The sequence below is a fragment of the Pteropus medius genome, unplaced genomic scaffold (assembly GCF_902729225.1).
Source record: "Pteropus medius unplaced genomic scaffold, Ma_sr-lr_union100, whole genome shotgun sequence".
Taxonomy (NCBI): domain Eukaryota; kingdom Metazoa; phylum Chordata; class Mammalia; order Chiroptera; family Pteropodidae; genus Pteropus; species Pteropus medius.
In genome coordinates this window covers 4,797,299-4,808,638 of record NW_024351729.1, presented here as the reverse complement: position 1 = coordinate 4,808,638, position 11,340 = coordinate 4,797,299, and the positions used below count along the sequence as shown (strand labels likewise).

Sequence of the window (11,340 nt, the reverse complement as noted above, 5' to 3'; positions counted from 1 at the left end):
TATGCAAAAAATCAGGACAATATAACTCATGATCAAGAATAAAACTAATAACCATCAATAGGAATAATACCTTGCACCTTGATGGAAAAACAAAAAAGACTAAAGGTGCAGGGGCTAGCTTCTTATAGATAGTTGTTAGACATTTGGTTTTATAAGAACTCCAGAGAAAATTTTATCATTTATTTATTTATTTATCTATCTATCTATCTATTTATTTATTTTTATTTTATTATTATTATTTTTTATGCATACAGCACTTGGTCTTCCTAAGTGGTCTCCCATCCAAGTACTAACCAGGCCTGACCCTGCTTACCTTCCGAGAGAAGACTGAATCGAGCTTGTTCAGGGTGGCATGGCTGTAGACCAGAGAGAATTTAATACAGTTCCTATGAAGTTTAGGTTACGGGGGAGCCTAATATCCAATTCATGTCTGAAAAAATATTCAAGAAAGAGTATGGCTGAAGTGGCCTCAGTAGTGGGGTCAAGTGCAGGAATAATAAATGTGTAGCTTCATTCCTGCATTTGAGAATTGGGTTCTGCAGATAGGGATCAGATTAGGTTGTTTTAAAAGAATCTTATCCAGGAGTAAGTGGTGACATCAGCAGGAAGAAACTGGAAATTCCTACTGTATATAGAATCTGAGGTGGCAATGGTCTGAATTAGGCAGTTAGATGAAAAACAAAACCCAAGCTACAGTATACTTGGAGAACTTTCCAGTGGGGAAATGTTTGAGATAATTATGAGAGTACCCCTGTTGCTTTACGACCTCAGAGGTTCCCTGGATAAAGTCTGAAAGTAGTACATGAATGGCAAGGAGAAACCAAAGAAAGAGGCAGACCAGTCAGATTGGTAGATAGCAATCTTATTAAGATTTCTGTAATAGCAAGAGGACTTACAAATGAGGTTTCTCTTGGCTGCTGCAAGATAAGTAGATCTTAGCACCAGCCTGCCAGAATTTTGAGTTTATATAGAGTCCTTAATGGGGTTCAGTCATATATTCAGTCTAGATGGTCTCCATAACACATTACTCTCAAGACTGCATCCTTGAACCAGCTCCAGCTATGGGGGTGGGAGGGAACGATGGGCAGAACATTCATTCCAGGGAAGAGGAGGGGAGGAGGAGTCTTGAGGTGCCTGGGTTCAGCTTGTAGGCCAACACTGTCAATGCCCGCCTCCAACAACCCCACATGAGAAAGCATTAGTTTTATACACCATCCCTGCTCAGAGAGAGTCAATTCTGGTCCAGAATAGTATCAATGAAGGATATCGTTCTTGCTTCTTAGTACTTTATTGACCCTTCCATCTCTTCTCTGATCACAAAATTATTCCTTCCTTTATTCATTTTACCACTCTTGATACCAGAAATCAAGAAAAATTATAAAAACTTTGAACAAGACTCAGATACCACCATTGCCCAATTATGAACATCTAACTTCATGTTTCTTATGTTTACAAGAATAAAATACCTTTGATAACTTTGAAAACTACTGTCTTTACTGAAGAATAAAAATATACTGAAAAAATTAATGAAACTACAAAATCAAGCAAGTACTGAAATAGTCTTTTAAGACAAGAGAGAATGAACTATGATAACTAGAAAAAGTAAAGCATGAAGTTGATGAAACTTTCATTGAAGGACCTTCATTGCACATAGGTTATTCCCAAGGCTATTTCTATTCTCTTCCATAGATTTCAGAAGAAAGCAGAAGCTCTACACAAGTGTCAGAGGTTTGTAGTTGTCTTGAACAAAGAATGAGGCTGGTAGACTGTTTGAATTACTTCCATATTTGCCCGGTTCTCAACAGTCACCTCTCTGCTTCCTGTTACCAATGCTTTACCTCCAGGAAAAGTACTGAAGGTAGTGTGAGTGGTGAGAACCTAGCAGATTTGTGGGCTTTGGTAAAAGAAATTCATTCTGAGTAAAAACTGAAAGAGTAAATTAAGAATGTATCATTGTCAAAATCAAATCATTGTGCTATTATTTTTCCCCTAAACTGCCCTTAAAAAAATAAAAATCAACAAAGCTAAAACAAAAGTTTAAATTATTTTCTCTTCTCTCTATGGAATATAATATTACAAAATTGTTGTTTTAGAAGAGGCAACCAAAGTGGATACAAGCAACAATTTTAGGATAAAAATACTCTAAGCTTATAGGAGATACAATAAAGCATAATAATGTTAATATATTTTGTAGGGTTTTTTCATCAAGATTCATCTATGTTCTTGCAAATGGCAGTCATTATCTCTTCTTATAGCTGAGTAATATTCCATCATATAGATGTACCACATCTTCTTTATCCAGTTGTTTATTGTAGGACATGCCACTTGCTTCCATGTCCTGGCCACCATGAATAATGTTGCTGTGAACATCAGTGTGCATATATTTTTTTTGATAAATGTTTTCAGTTTTGGGGGGTAAATATCCAGTAGAGGGATTGTTGGATCATATGGTAGATCCATTCTTAGGTTTTTGAGGAAACTCCATCCTGTTTTCCATAGTGGCTGTACCAATTTGCAGTCCCATCAGTCATGTATGAAGGTTCCTTTTTCTCCACATCCTCTCCAAAATTGTTATTACCTGTCCTATTGATAATAGCTATTCTAACAGGTGTGAGGTGGTATCTCATTTTGGTTTTGATTTACATTTCCCTAATAGCTATGGTATTAAACATCTTTTCATATGTCTGTTGGCCATTTGTATGTCTTCTTGGAAGAAATGTCTGTTCAGGTCCTCTGCCCATTTTTTGATTGCATAGTTTTTTGTTGTTGTTGTTGTTGTTAATGAGTTCTTTGTATATTTTAGATAGTACTGGAGACATTGTTTTGAAATTATATTCTCCCATTCAGATGGTTTTCTCTTTGCCTTGTTGACAATTTCTTTTGCTGTGCAGAAGCTTTTTAGTTTAATATAGTTCTATTCATTTATTTTTACTTTTACTTCCCTTGCTTTTGAGGTCAAATTTATAAAATCCTCTTTAAGTCCAAGGTCCATGAGTTTAGCACCTATATTTTCTTCTGTGCAATTTATTGTTTCAGGTCTTATATTCAGGTCTTAATCCATTTTGAGTTAATTTTGGTGTGTGGTGATAGACAACAGTCTACTTTTATTCTTTCACATTCGATTTTCCAGTTTTTCCAGCACCATTTATTGAAGAGGATTTTTTTCCTCCATTGTATGTTTTTGGCTCCTTTGTTGAAATTTATTTGCCCATATAAATTGGGGTTTACTTCTGGACTCTCAATTCCATTCCTCTGGTCTGTATGCCTGTTTTGCTGCCAATACCATGCCATTTTGATTACTGTTGCTTTGTAGTATAATTTGAAGTTGGGTAGAATGATACCTTCAGCCTCATTCTTTTTTCTCAGGATTGCTTTTGCTATTTGGGGTCTTTTTTGTTTCCATACAACTCTGATGATTTTTTGTTCTATTTCTTTAAAAAAATGCTGATGAGATTTTGATGGAGGTTGCATTATATCTGTGTAATGCTTTAGGTAATAAGGTCATTTTGACAATGTTGATTCTTCCAATCCAAGAACACAGAATATCTTTCCATTTCTTTGTGTCTTCTTTAATTTCTTTTTATAGAATCTTACAGTTTTCATTGTAGAAGTCCTTCACATGTTTATTCCTAGGTATTTTATTCTTTCTGCAATTACAATTGCAAAACTTTTATTTTTTTTTTTTCATTTCTTTTTCTGACAATTCATTATTTGAGTATAGGAATGCTATGGAGAGAAGTTTGTTATATACACACATGTATATACTCCAGCCACACCGTCTTTTTTGTTTCTACATTTCTCCAAGCTCGCTTCTACTTCAGACCTTTGCCCTTGCTTTTTACTCTGAAAATTTTTACAGTAAATATTTGCAGAGGTGACTCCTTCATATTGCTGAAGTGTCAATTCAGTTGGTCCTTTTCAGAGAGGCTTTTCTTACTACACAATCTAAAGACAGTGACTTCCACCCCAATCATTGTCTATCCTCATTCACTGGTTTATTTTACTCTCATAACTCCCCTTTATCTGAAAATATCTTTTTCTTCTTTTATTTCTTTTGTATTATCGCTCTCTTACCCTCTATACATTGGACGGTCCCATACAATCGGGCATATATATAACAAGTCTGATAGCTGCCATAGTCAGTGGATTGTGGAATTCGACCACTTGTGGCTATTTACATTTAAATATGAATTAAATAAAATTTCAAATATAATTTATTGGTTACATTAAGTAGAAATTTAAGATTCTTCTGCCTCAGTATCCAAATAGAAGTAGAGGTACCATATTAGACATAAAAGATTATTTCTATCATTACAGGAAGTTCTATTGGAGAGTGCTACTATATCAAGGAAACTTCAAAACAAAAAACCTTTGCCATTAATTTACTGTTATATGTATAGAACCTAGAAGAGTTCCAGGCACACAGAAAATATTCCACTAGTATTTTTTGAAAAGATTGTTAAGTAAAATCCAGAACATTTAACTTCCCCCAAGATCAAGAAACTGAATTGATTTGCAAATGATCAAGCAGAAAAAGAACACAAGAATTATTAAAAATATGAAAGATATTTCAGTTCCTAGGTAAACATTTGAATTTCAGAAAAGCAATCTCTTGTCTTACTCTCTTTCAGCCTTTCTCTCTTTCAGCCTTTCTTTCTCAAATAGACATATGTAAGGAAACAGGAGGCAACTATAGAAAAATTCTATTTTGTATTCCCCTAAAAGATTTATATCTTTTATAAGATGATGCTTCCATAAAAATAGAGAAAGCAGTTATGAAGAAAAATCAATTTAAGATAAAGAGTAATTGCATGTAAATGGAAAACTTGATTAGTAAATGCAAATCCTTGATTGAAGCAGTAAACAGTAGACTGATTAGTACAGAAAACCAAAGAACAAAAGTGGAACATACTCGCTTAGGACTCAAAAAAAACAAAAAACAAAAGAAACCTAAAAGTTTAACTTGTATAAATGAAGAACATTTCTAGGAGATCCTATCTATATATAAGAATCAGAATGGAAAAGAGGGAACAACTTAAAATGTTAAATGAAAGAATAAAACTATCCTGATTTGAAGAAAGAGGTGAATCTTCATTAGAGTTCCAGATAGAAATTAAGGAGATAAACAAGTTGTAGAAATAAAAATTTTCAAAGAAAGATGTAGAAAAAATCCTAAATCTTATACCACCATGCTCTAACCCAACACACCCCAAAAAGATTTTTTTATACAAGAAATTTAAGATTTTCTGCCATGATAAATAAATGAACAAATAGGGAAATATCTATCTAAAAATTCCTTTTTGTGGAAGGGTATTGAAGAGGTGAATGGTGACAATTATGAAAAGGGATTCTATAACCACACTATTATATTCATTTACGATGATGAATTAAAGTGAGTTTTGGCCTCTACCTAATCTGAGATTTCCAGACAAAGTGAGTTGTCTGTTCTATTAAGGATCCAAAAAGGACCAACAATTAATGGCAGTAGCACATATTCCACTCCTACTGGAGTGATAAGGTGGGTAGATATGTATGGATCCATGTCTCTGATTTCTGTCAGATTTCTAATTGTTCAAGAAAGGTAAGGAAATTAAGTCCCCTGATCATTTTATTAAGAAGCAACCTCCTGAAATCTTTTCAGAACTGGTTTTAATACTTTTTTTTCCATTCAATTTTTACATAAGATCAGGTCTATATATATAACAAACCTGATAGCTGCCATAGTCAATAGATTGTGGAATTAGACCCTATGGATAAAGTTTCAAATGTTTAAGAATTTATACTACCTTATAACCTTCAGAAAAGAAGGCTTGCACAGACCAGGGCATCTAGGTAGCAAGATTCTTTCATCTCCCAATTAGACAACAGGCAAGAAAGAGAGAGGAAGATAAAGAAACCAAAACCAGCGAACACAACAACAAAACTTCCCTATCACCTCTTTTTATCACTTAAGAAAAATGTATAATAATTTTCCTTAAGATGTCCAAAGGAAGAGTGATTCATTTGAAGGTTGAACTCTGATCTAGATCCGGGATCTTTCTCTCCTGCCATTGGCAACTTTAAGCTCGGGCTAGTTCCTCTTATTGTACTAAAATTCCTGCTACAGCTTCAGGCATCATTTGCTGACACGATAGTATTCACAGAAGGAAAAAAAAAAAAAACAAATATTACTGTGTATGTCTCTTTTTATGAGTCTGGAAACCTTCTCCAGAAGCAGCTAGCAACTGTCCTCTTTCATCTAATTGATTGGAATTGCTTAACTTTCTAATTGCTAAAGCAATCATTAGCAATGAGAATGAGATTGCCAAGACTGACTTTAACTTCTGAGCTGGAAATAGGGTTTCTCAAAGCTGGTTACCTGTATCAAGTCAGTGGTTTAATTAAAAAGAAAGAAGAGGGAAGTCAGTGTTGAATAGGTAATTAACAGTGCTGTTACACTACTCAAATCCTGTAACTAGTTTAAAATAATAAATGGCATCTGTAGTAAAAGCTGCATTGACCAATGGAGTGTCCTGAAAATCTAATCTGTTGTTGCATAGTGATTGCTGTAGTCTCATCTCTGCCAGTTGGAAGCTGATAAACAATAGCTGGGCTATAGTTATTTTGGCTTTCTCTGAGTGTAACAACATATGGCAGCACCACAGGGCATGGAGGACAGGAAATTGCTATTTATAGCCTCAAGTAGAGACAGGTAGTAATGCCAAGAACCAGTAGGTCTCTGAAGTTGAGGTAGCCTCCACTTTTCTGACAGATGACACCGTACTGGGTAGAACCAACTTTTGGCCCCATGAGACTTAGATCTAGTTATGCTCACTATATGCATTAGTGAATTTTGAAACTGAAATGGATAGGGGATTGGAGAGCAAAATCTGTGAATCAGAGAGGACTGATTATTCACCCAGCAAAATGACGGTTTAATTGTATAGGAGAGAAATTAGAGTAAAAATTTTTCTTTTGTTACAAGAACAAGTCAATAAAATTATTGACTAAAATATGTATGTATATGTGTGCTTATGGATATTTATGTATGCATGCATGTTTATATATACATATACACACACATGCATATCTTTTATATGACTCGAAGAGCAGTTCAGGGTCATGAAGTCCTTCAGTTTTATGTCTGTATACCCTAGTGCAGTTCAATAGCTGCAGGACTAAAATTAATACTACATTCCAGTGTACAGAAAGCCAGCATGTGACTTCCTTCCACGGGAGTATTCACCTGGAGTCATCTCATGCATCACTTTGCACATATGTGCAAAGGAAAAGTGTAATACTTATTTGAAGATATTGTAAACTGTAAGGTTTTACATTTTAGTTAGAATTTTTAAAAATTATGTCAAAATACTTTTTAGAAAAAAATATTTAGTTGAATTTAGCAGTATATTATAAAATAATTCCTGTCAAGTTAGATGCCAAAAGGCTAAATTGTTGGGAAGTATTGCTCACTTTCAAAAACAACTTAATTCAAGTAATGTTGCACCTATCTTCCATTATAAGGGTGAAATAAAAGCTTAATTTTCAAAATTTAATTGTATTTTGTTCTCTAATATACAACAGTAATAAAGGAGTAACTATAAGGGTCAAAAATGTGCTTTTGATTTCCATCCGCTCTATTTCTTTTTGATTTCATATGCAAAAGAGTAAAATAGTTAGATGCTATTTTCGATTCTTTACCCTTAGATTCTTTATGCAATTTGCAAAAATATTGTGAATGTAAGTTATTTGAGAATGGCTTGAGACCTTTATTGTCATTCATTTATATTTCACTAATAGAGACTTATAGAGTAGAAAAGATTACAAACCTACAGAAAAATAGTATACAATTTAGTATATACATACTAAATAAATAAAAGTCATTTAGCAAAAGTGTTATTTAATTAACTGAGGCTTTGTTAATGTTAGTTTTGTGTAAATGGAAAAATATTAAAAATGCATCAGTAGAACACTGAAGAGCAATAAAAAGAGAAATTCATCTGAAATGATACAAATAATCTTAATATAATACATATTTAAATATTGTGTACATTGTAGTATACTTATAACAATTTAGGTGTTTCGTGTAACAAAAATAATTCAGATGACTATCTCCAAAGAAAAAAAATTAGTAAGAATATTGTGAAAACTAAATTGAATGTTGCAGATGATTATTTGTTTAGCCCATTTATCATGTTAGTTTATACAAACTATTACTTTATATTTGACAAGAACTACATAATACTAAATACCAGTATTGCTAGATGTTCTCTCTTGAAATAATCATATGCTCCATATTTTTTTTATTATGTTTTATAGATTTTTAAAAATAACCTACTGGCAGTATTGAAGTCTTCAACTAGAGAAGAGCTGTATAAATGTAATGAGATTGAGTTAGAATATAGAAGCCAGAATAATGGAGAAAAAAAATCTTGTTTTTAATATAGGTTTCTACAAATGCATGTAATGTAACAATTTTTAAAAGTGAATTTCCAAATTAGTAAAATGATATCAAAAAATTCTCCTGTCATCAACATATTTTTAACTTTAATGTCAAAACATATTTATTAAAAATATATATTCAGAACTAAAATTTGAACCCATAAGCAGTTTAATCTGTGAGACATAAATGGTTTAAAATCGCAGTTATACAATTCATTTTTTATCTGGAGGAGTGGGAGTGGTACCCTTGGGAAGGAATAATTCTGGAGATCCTGTCTTGCCTATAAACATACTAATGGCGGATCAATTGGCATCCCCATCCCCCCCACAAAAAAAATTCCATTAGAAAAATGCCATTTCTGGACTGCTAGAATCTATGGTTTATGGTGAATGATTCCCTGGAAAATGTTACACAAATTATGTAAATGTCTAAGTATAAAGTAGAGAGGTTTATGACCTCCATGGCTCCTTTACATGAATGAGGTTGACCACACATTTCTCCTAAAAAACTGAGCTTGGGCCTAATGTATCTGATGTGGAAGAAAAGAACCTGAAGAACCAATCTGAGGATCCTGGACTTCTCCCTGAGTCTTGATTTAATTATTAGTAGTTTGATAAGAGGTTTGATTCTAGTCAGGACTTTACTACCCTTTGTATTATCTTACTTTGCTCTCAGGTGTTTATTGAATAATTTGAGTTGAAAGGACAAAAATATGTGTAATATTAATATACCACATTCTGAAAATAATATGCTCAAATATCATTTGTTTAAATTCCAAAATGTGGTTTTACAATTTTTGTTTTAACTTAACATCTTATGTGAGTTAGACAACATAGCATTGTCAATAAAGTGAAGATTGTGATATCAGAGAGGGTGAATCCAAATTTATCACTTACAGAAAACTCATACATTTTGGCTTTACTTTTCTTTTTGGTGAAATGGATATATTACTAGGACCTCATATATTTGTTCTAAGGTTTTTATGGTGTATCATATATAAACCACATAAAATAATTTATAAATATTAGATATTATTCCATTTTAATTTTATTGTTATCTAAGAATTATCTATCAGAATAACCTGAAAATTTTGCTTTTAGAAACATATTAAAGGAAATATTTCATGAACATTGGATAAGAAATTTTGCTAGACAAAACATATTTGAGTATATATTTATATATATTAAAATTCTTTATGCAACCATTACTTTTGCATCAATTTCTTGTATGATATACTGAATAATTCAAATATATTTGAGTTTGATATTTTATGATTACATTTTAATTTGTATGTTTCTGTGCTATGCTAAGCTCATGTTATTAGACACATGTTGAAAGGGTGATAACAGTATGTAAGGTGTCATGTTTTGTTGCTGGAAAGCATACGCTCATCCAAGAAATACATTTTCCACAACTTTGAACATTTAGGAGGAGGTATATAACTAATTAGTATTAATAGAAATGAAGCAAAATAATAGGTATCTCTTCAGGGCCATAATTATAAAAATGATATACCTTTTTCACTTTCTTTTGCTATAACCTGACTAGAAGCAGAGAACTCCAAGGCCCTCTCACATCACAGAGCTGTGAAATGAGGGAAACCAGGAACTCCAAATCACAGCACGGAATGCCATTCACCTAACTCTTGCATTGAACCAACGTACGTGTTGAGAATTAACTTTTCTCTTTTTTCTATTATGTTATTCTGTGGTGTTTTGTCTAATTTTATTTGGATAAGCCTTTGAGACTTGCTAGGTTATCCGTTACAGCAGTTAGCATCACTGGCAATGGTTCATACTGAAACTCTATTAGAGTCAAGTAATACTCTTTGTCTCCTCTAATTGGATTTGTATTTGTTGTGGTGGCCATAAAAATGCATCTTATAATTGGGATTGGATTTTGAGAATGCTTGCTAAAAGGGATTCTGAATGTAAGTCCAGATATGTCAAAGACACACTGTAAATAACGGCCTAATGGGGTGAATTATCTTTGCCTTATTTACTAAGAGTATCACATGGACATAGACCTTTTCCCACAGATCTAGCATTACTACCAATCAACTAAGTTTGATATATTCTTTTGTATGTTCAGGGAAATCGAATCTCAATATCTAAGTTTCGTGTCTAATCACGTGTGAAGATTTAGCACTCTCAAATCGTAGATGATAAGAAGACCAATGAACCATCATAACAATTCTTTTCTGTTCACATCTAACACTTTCATAGAGAGATTTAGCAATAAAGGGATCAGTCTTTGTCTCAATTCCAGTACACCCACAGTATGAAAAAAATGTCAGCCATAGATAAAGACTGAAAGAGAAGCTACATACATCACTTGGATAATCAATGTTTACTTATCTAAAAGATACAGAAGAGAGTGAGTACATTTACTGTTCAGAGCATTAAGTTAAATAATATCCTGTGAGAGAGGTAAACAAACAGTCATGGAGTTGAGAATGATATTTTTTTTTTTTATTAAAGAGGGTCATATTTAAATGTTTGCAAATATAACTGTCTTCATCAATGTCGACTGCTGGAACAGTGCCTAATGAAACTTGTTTGGAATACCTACAGGATTCTACTAAAGAACCCATAGAACATCTCATGACATGAAAGTAGGCACTCAGAAGCTAAGAAGAACCAACAAATAACATAATATAAGTAAAATGCCTTTTCTTCTATCCCTCTACCCTAATAATTTCTATAAAAGAAGAAATTTCAATAAGAGAATATAGAAAAGATGGAGTGAAGGAATACTGGAGTCTGTAGTGAGGGAAGAAGGAGGTGGAACAAGAGATAAAAGAACAGATCTCAACTCACTACATGCCTGCTAGTCTTCAGAGTTCTCCAGGGAGTTTAAACTGCTGCTGGTGGTAGTGGAGTCATTGAAATGGATTACAGATTAATATTTTGATTTCA

The 11,340-nt window shown here is 33.0% G+C and overlaps 1 pseudogene; it reads right to left on the bottom strand.

Annotated features, from left to right (window-relative positions):
- Positions 1–245: 245 nt before the first annotated feature.
- LOC120587882 (uncharacterized) lies at positions 246–364 on the bottom strand (annotated as a pseudogene).
- Between the last annotated feature and the right edge of the window lie 10,976 nt (positions 365–11,340).